Raw genomic sequence first — 8745 nt, forward strand, 5'->3', positions numbered from 1 at the left:
TCTCGGCGTCCATCTTGGCTCAGTGCACCTTCGCACGGGTGAAAGCCCGACGTGCACCCTTGATGCAGACGGACCGCTTGATGACTTCCAGAAATGGGCAGGCATCCACAAGCCGCCTCACCAGGCCGAAGTAACTATGGGGAAGGGCGTCGCTAGGCCACATCCGGACTATAAAGCCCTTCATGGCCTGTTCGGCCGCCTTGTGCAGCTCGACCAGTTGCTTCAGCTGGTCGCTCATAGGCATCGGGTGTTCGGTCCCAGTATACTGAGACCAGAACAGCTTCTCCGTCGATCTTCCCTCCTCGGCCTGGTAAAACTTTGCGGCATCCGACACGCTGCGGGGCAAATCTGCGAATGCTCCTGGAGAGCTCCGCACTTGGGTAAGTAACAAGTAATTTACTTTCACATGCTTGCTTTGCATATTGAATGCCTTACCCGCCGCTATCTTCCCCATCGCCTCAATCTCCTGGAGGGCCTTTTGGGCTTCTGCCTTGGCACTCTTTGCGCTCTCAAGGGCCGCAACAAGCTCAGACTCTCGTGTCTTTGAGTCAAGCTCCAATGCCTCATGCTTCGTCACGAGAGCTTGGAGCTCTTGCTGCACCTCGCCCACCCGTGCCTCTTGCTTTTCCCGCTCGGTGCGCTCCTGGGCCGCTTTGTTTTCGGCCTCGGACAGCGCTTGCTTCAGGGTCGCCACTTCGGTCGTGGACCCTGGCAAATTCATAATGATCCTATCATTTTGCAATCGCATCTTTATATATATATAGACAAGGTATTACTTACCTTTGTTCTCCTCGAGCTGCCTCTTGGCAAGGCCGAGCTCTTTCTCGGACCCCTCGAGGTCCTGCTTCAGTGCGGCGACCTCCGTAGTCAGTGCGGTAGAGGCCAGCAGCGAAGACTGCATACACATATAAACATACTTATATTAGACTCCTGCAGATATTATTTGATCCTCTATTCGGCTTTCCTTTGTGAACACCAAACAGAGCATCAGGGGATACTATCTATGCGGTAATATTTTTCCTACATTTTCAATACTTACCTCAAAGGCTGTTAGAAGGCTGGCACATGCTTCAGTTAGTCAGCTCTTGGCGGACTGAACCTTCTTGATCACCGCACTCATAATAGTGCGGTGCTCTTCGTCGATGGAAGCACCTCGAAGCGCTCCCAACAGGTTGTCTGGTGCCTCTAGATGGACAGAGGTCACCGGCACGGGCGTCTTACCCCTTTTGGAAGGGGGCCGCCTGCCCGAGTCCGGAACCACTGGAGGTTCCGGCGCGGTGTTCGGCTGAGAGCCGAACTTGGAGCCCCCGGGAGTCTCGCTCCCTTTGCTCCTGGAGTCCGGAAGGTCGCCTTGAGGCGCCTCCGAGATTGTCTCCCCCTGGCTCGGTTCCCCTTGAGACAATACCTCGGCATTGTCCGTAGGGCAAGGGGAGGAGGCGGTCGGAAGTGGATCGCTATCCATATCCGACGAATCCAAGGAGCCGTCCGACAAGGATACGTCGATACGGGCTTGGGCGGTCTGCATAATCATATTCGGCGTTAGGAGAAGCAGTGCATCAAAGGTATGCTATGAGTTACTCTGGTATCCGAATACTTACGACTTCGCCAGGGGCTTGGCCCTGAGCAGCAACTCGTCTTCGCCTTCGGTGGTGGTGGTGGAGCAGTCCAGAAGAAGAGTCCTTCCCTTCTTGGACCCTTCGGCCTCCCCGGTTGGGGCAGCCTTCCTTTTCTTGTCTCCCCCGGCTAGAGGGGGAGCATCTTCATCTTCCTCCTCGTGGTCATGGGAGGAGTGCATCGCGGAGTTATCGGACGATGAGTCCGATACCACCTGGCGCCGAGAACTCTTTCGGGTTCCCTTGGCCTTCTTCTTGGTCTTATCCGGCACCTCATAAGGAGCCGGAGTCAGCATCTCCGTCAGGAGAGCATCCGCAGTGTCTTCGGGCAGAGGGGCCGGACAGTTAATCTACTCCGATGTCCCCACCCAGTCCTGTCAAAGGCATGGGAGCTTAGATCCCGCACATGTTTAAGCTATGGGAAATAAATACCCTATGTACGGAACTTACTGAATGCGCAAGGTGCTTCGCACTTAGCCCACGGTCCTTGGTAAGAGAACGAGGGACCTCGGCGCCGTTGAACAGCACCCTCCAAACGTCTTTGTGCGTCGTGTCGAAGAGCTCGCTTAGAATCTGGTGTCGGGCCGGGTCGAACTCCCATAAGTTAAAATCCCGTTGTTAACACAGGAGGATCCGGCGGAAGAGCATGACCTGGACTATGTTGACAAGCTTAAGTTTCTTGCTTGTCATGTTCCGGATACACTTCTGGAGTCCATCCAGCTCCACTGATGAACCCCATGATAGGCCCTTCTCCTTCTAGGAAGTAACCCGCGTGGGGATTCCGGATCGAAACTCGGGTGCCGCCACCCAGTTGGTGTCGCGCGGCTCAGTGATGTAGAACCACCCCGATTGCCACCCCTTTATGGTCTCCACGAAGGAGCCCTCGAGCCATGTAACGTTGGGCATCTTGCCCACCATGGCTCCGCCACATTCCTCTTGTTGGCCGCCCACCACCTTTGGCTTGATATTGAAGGTTTTCAGCCACAGGCCGAAGTGGGGCCAGATGCGGAGGAAGGCCTCGCACACGAGATGAACGCCGAGATATTGAGGATGAAATTTGGGGCCAGATCATGAAAGTCCAGCCCGTAGTAGAACATGAGGCCGCGGACGAGTGGATGGAGGGGAAACCCCAGTCTGCGGACGAAGTGGTGGAGGAAGACCACCCTCTCGTGAGGTTCTGGGGTAGGGATGACCTGCCCCGTGGCTGGCAGCCGGTGCGCGATGTCTGCGGCTAAGTATCCGGCTCCACGTAACTTTTTGATGTGCCCCTCCGTGACGGAGGAGGACATCCACTTGCCTCCCGCTCCGGACATGTTTTGGAGAGAGTTGAGAAGGAGGATGCGGACTTGGGCGCTGGAGCTCGAGTGCGCAAGAATGGATGAGCAGGGAGGAAGAAGGCGTGGGTAGAAAAAGATGAGATCTTATCCCTTTATAAGGGCGGACTAGACTATGCGCCCCCACTGGCCTGGTAAAACTCGCTTATCCCCCAAGCACCGTAATTGATGGCACGGTTGGGTTACCCACGACCGTATTGATGAGAATCCCGTAATAAGGGGAACACGATCTCTGCATTGACAAGACGTGTCAAGAAACCGCCTCGCGTTATGTGCGGGGCTGGTTAAGGAAAAACGGTTCGAATAATTACCGGGCCATGGCATGATGTCATGCTGCCAAAACGTGTCAGCAGATTGGATTTGTGGGAATATTATTCTCTCTACGGTGGTGTGTGGAACTTATTTTGTAGGGTCAGACACTATCCTTGTATTCAAACTCTTCTGTGGTGTATTCGGAGGAGGAACCCGCTTTGCAATGCCAAAGACAACACTGCACGCCGGACTCATCGTCATTGAAGCCTGGTTCAGGGGCTACTGAGGGAGTCCTGGATTAGGGGGTCTCCGGACAGCCGGACTATATCCTTTGGCCGGACTATTGGACTATGAAGATACAAGATTGAAGACTTCGTCCCGTGTCCGGATGGGACTCTACTTGGCGTGGAAGGCAAGCTAGGCAATACAGATACGTATATCTCCTCCTTTGTAACCGACCTTGTGTAACCCTAGCCCCCTCCGGTGTCTATATAAACTGGAGGGTTTTAGTCCGTAGGACAACATACAATCATACCATAGGCTAGCTTTTAGGGTTTAGCCTCTCTGATCTCGTGGTAGATCAACTCTTGTACTACTCATATTATCAAGAATAATCAAGCAGTACGTAGGGTTTTACCTCCATCAAGAGGGCCCGAACCTGGATAAAACATCGTGTCCCCTGCCTCCTGTTACCATCCGCCTTAGACGCACAGTTCGGGACCCCCTACCCGAGATCCGCCGGTTTTGACACCGGCACTTGTACTTATTCGTGGATTTGTACAAATCGGGAACCAACTCTCTACATATGAGTGAATGTCTTCGCACTATGAGGTCAATGTCTTCTAAACTGATTTATCTTCAAAATCTTCTAAGAATGCATATGACCTCTTCCCCTTCCCTCGCATCTCTAATGCTTTCATAGGTACATGTCCATGGGAGAATCCCTTGGTTCTCATAGTCTTCATTCATTTGAAGTGTTCTTACAGCATCACATAAATTCTCCCGAAGCCAGTTCCTGTCTGACCAGCAGACGGAAGACTTTGATAGTGTTGAAGCCTTTCAGTCTAAACTTCATGGCAATAGAGAAATCAACAAGAAGGGTGGCAGACAGCGCCATGGGGGTACATCAACCGCCCGAAGATCTCTATGAACTATACAAAACTGACCCGAAGGAAGCTATGGTCAGCGTAAGACACGAATCCAATGGATTCAAAGATACTGGGCCGAGCAATGGTTCAAGTACAGATTTGTCACCAAGGAGTATGCTGAGAAGAATGCTATCACGCGTCCTTGGGGAGATATTCTCTATAAAAATCTTCAACCCAAGACCAGAACTGAAGCCATTGCTCAAGGATTCTACCCTTGCATGGTCCGAGGGCCACAACCTACTGATGCCGACCCATCATCATTGCTATGGTGTTGAGATGACAATTTGTTCAAGCGCAACTTTCAGTTTGCCAAGAACTCAGCCAGGGAAAACAAGAAGTCTTGGGGATTAGACTTCATCCCAGGCCCCTCTGCGCCACATGCCGATGGCACACGCGAAGCTGAACCCAATCTTGTTGGGCCCTTCTACAACTTAGAAGATCTCATCACACACATTCAGGTTCAAGGGGCAGCCGTGGATCACTCTGCAGACGACGCTGACTCTGACGAAGCGCCTGCACCACCAAAGCCAAAGAAGCAGAAGAAACCTAAGGCTTCGAAGCTTTCCACTCCACCAAAAGTGTCACGCACGAAGCCTCTGGCCACTGCTCCTCCTGCACTAAGTGTGCAGTTTGGAGATCTCTCTCGCATCCCCAAGACTGAGAAAAAAAGGAGCCCGTGCACTCCTCTAGTCCTGTTCTGACCCCTGCTGCTGTTTTGAGGAACGAGAACGAAACCATTGATCTGTCTAGCGACGACGATCTTGGCGATGACGCTCTTGAGCAATTGATAAAGAGCAAGCAAGAGGCGAAATCTTCAATGATCTTCCCCTCTTTGATGTGGAGATCCTGTACAAGTTTATTGATGAGTGGTTTGACAGCCCAGACCTCAGTTTTGATGATCCTCAGCTCCCAATTGGCCTCAACGTCTCTTTCCATGGAGCCATTGCTCCTGAGCTGGCTCTTGCTCAGAAAATTGTTGAGCTGAAGCACAAGATTGATTATGAAAAGGCTCAGTTCAAGAAGCACATGGCCAAGTTCAATGTTGAAGACTTTCAAAACTTCAAGGTCATGCTGCATGAGCTCAAGGAGGCGTTTCACAAGAAACGTGAAGAAGCAAGAGGTTCTCGTGAGCGCATGAAGAATCTCGCTGCCAAATGTGCTCAAGGCTACAATGAAGCTGAAAAGCGAAAGGCTTTGGGGCGACCAGGCATCGACCCCAGAGTGGCTGCCAAGAAGAAGAAGAAGCCTGCTGTGGCCCAACCAGAAGCATCAAGGCAGGAAGAACCTCGCATTGTCTTCCCGGCCAGTATGACAGGCTCGAAGCCAAAGGCCCCCACAGTGGCTTCGGAGCTCAAGAAAACTAGGGCAGCTGAAGCCGAAGCCCGAAAGCGCAAGACCAAGGCCACCACTGATGATGCTCCACCGAGTAAGAAGAGAAAGACAAAGAAGAGAGACCGGGCTGCTCCCACAGAGCCCCTTGTTGTCGAGCCAATCTCAGTGTCTCGTCCTATGTCTGAACATCATGAGCGCCAGTTGATAGTTCATGAGCCTGCTTCCACAGAGGCTCCTGAAGCTGAAGACATTCCAGCTGTTGACCCCACCGCAGCTGAAGACATTGGTCATCAAGACAATGTTGAAGATGATGAAGTCCTTCCTCAGATCGAGCACATTTTGATTTCATCGCCTGTTCTCACGAACAACGAACTCATCAGCATTGGTCGTCCATTGACGCCAATTGCTTAGAATGACTCATGGGCTGATCACCCTCAAGAATCCCCTCGTGATGAAGAAACACCAGTTACTCCCCCAACTTAGGTCACCACTCCAGTGATTGACGATGAAGACTCTGAGGCCCAACCAACTCCATCTCCACAGGCGTCGCCAGCGTTTCGCAGGTTTCGCAAAGGACCAAGGCTACATGTCACTTTGTCCAGTGTTCCAGTAGGAGAAGAGCGCCAATCCGTTTCACGCGAAGTCTTTCCTGAAGCCTCTCCTACTGCGAACATCCCTGAGTCTGAAGCCAAAGCGACTGAAGATATTCTGGCTGCATCAGCCGATGACCAAGAAGAAGAACCAAGAGAAGAAGAACGTGTTGCTACACCCTCGTCCAACCTTGAAGTTGTTCTCGAGGAGAACGTGTCCGACCCTCCAGCTCCTGAAGTGGAGGTTACCAATACTAAGGTAGCCACCAAAATCAACACTGAAGCCAATGACATTGTCATGGCTGAAGTTAATGTGGCGCCTGAAGCTAATGTGGTGCCAGAAGTGAATGCACCTGACGCCAATGGAGCACTCGAAGCAAATCCTCTACTCGAAGACAATGCCTCTGCTCCTGTACCACCTCCCAGGCCACACACCATCGAGCAAGCATATGATCGAGGTCATCTTGTTACCGTCCACTGGCCAATTCTGGTTCCTCCGCCTGCTCCCGGACCTCAATTTGCCTATCATGTGGAGCACAGGCCTCAGGTCCAGAAGCCAAAGCCAAGGCTACCACGGTTTCCAGGTACTGCAATGTCACCAGGATCGTTTAATCTGAATGGATTCAAGGCACACAACACATTCTTTGACAGTGACAAGAACCCCTACACAAGGCCAAGAATCTCCTCCGATCGATTCTGGAGTTATCAGCAGCGCAACTACTATTCTTGCATCTTGTACAATCAGGGGCGCATCTTCCCACATATGCGTCTTGACTGTGAAGCCATTGCTGGATTGCCTTGCCTTGAAGAAGCCCTTGACTGCTTCCGTGATGCAGGTCTGCTCAACTTTGTGACTGACAAGGAACATTGGAATGAAGAACTTCTGCTTCAATTCTATGCTACCCTCCACATTCGTGGATACAACAAGGATTCGAAGACTTGGATCCTTGAGTGGATGATGGGCGATGTACATCATGAAGCTAAAGCCCAAGACATCATTGAGCTCACAACCCTGCCCACTCATGGCGAATATTATGAACCAGGTTGTCAGCAACACCAGAATGCTTTGGAGAGCATTTTCCAGAAGCCAGAGCCTAATATGAGCCAAATGCTAAGCATGATGAAGCCTCTGCCATGCGACGCTGAATACCCAACGGAATTCTTTTTTTTGAAGACCTAGAGTATCTGCCCCGCACCATCTATCATATCATCAGGCGAACTCTATGGCCTGTCAAAGGACATTCATCTGCAGCAAAGCTTGAAGGAGCAATGAAGACTTTGGTTTTCTATATCTTCAATGGCATTATCTTCAATGCTCAAGACTTTTTCATCAGGCAGTTGGCTGCATCTGGCTCCGACATCTTTGGTCTGAAGTTCTATGCTCCATGGGTAATGCGCCTCATCAAGCTTCACTCTGCTTTCAACTATTGGCCGTCTGCGCGCAATCATCTCATATTCTTGCCAGAGGTTGATCTGTCTGTTGAAGCCATTTACCTAGAGCCTGCAAAGGAGCCAATTTATCTTCACAATGTCGATCGTCAAAGCTTCACCCAGCCCATTGAAGGAGTTCAGGCCGTTTCCCGTGTTTACCCCTTGGCTGGCAACACACATGCCCCTCGCATCCAAACTGAAGCCACTGCAAGTACCATTGCCCAAAGGCCTCAGAAGCGATCTCGTGTTCTCAATGACCGAGAGCTTCTCGTTGCTCTACATCAGAAACAGGATAAGCATCATGACTGGCTTAAGCGTCAGATGCAAAGCCTCTTGGTGGACGTCAATCGCATTCGCAATCTTGCCACCAGGAATGCCTTTGTTACACATGAAACCTGTCGGAGGTCTTGGAAGAGCTTGACATTGCTCAGTGCTGAAGCTGATCTGCAAGACGATGGCTTCACAGAAAGATTCAAGTTTGACTCGGCTCCTCCAAGGAATGCTCACTTGCATCGGACTCCCTCACTCGAAGACTCTGACTATTCCTCCTCAGCTGCAACAGTGAATGCCAGAGTCATAGATGATCAAGATGACGCTACTTCACCACCTCCAACTTCAGCATGTGTCGACACTGCACCAAGTTCTTCTGCACCACCGAACCTCCATAGCGACCCTGCTGCTTTGCCTACTCCTCATGGGAACGAGTAGAAGCTCTATGTCTTCAAACCTTTTTGGTCATTACTGACAAAAGGGGGAGAAGCATATGAGTTGATAGTCTTCAAGCGGGTCCATATGGGTGGTTTCTATCTTTCGCTTCATTTGCCAAGTGCTTACAACTCTCGCTTTTGATACATTTGGTTCTTTTTGAGTTGTAACACTTAAACTTGATGGTCGTCTGCTACCTTTTCGACAACTATGTGATGCGATGATAAATTCCGCATGTGCGACGATAAATTCCGCACGAAGTCATTTCACAGACGTCCATTTTTCATTATGCATGTCATTATCTTCGTTATATCCTTTCATGCATGATAAATTGTCTTCA

Source organism: Triticum urartu, chromosome 3 (genome assembly GCF_003073215.2).
Source record: "Triticum urartu cultivar G1812 chromosome 3, Tu2.1, whole genome shotgun sequence".
Lineage (NCBI taxonomy): Eukaryota > Viridiplantae > Streptophyta > Magnoliopsida > Poales > Poaceae > Triticum > Triticum urartu.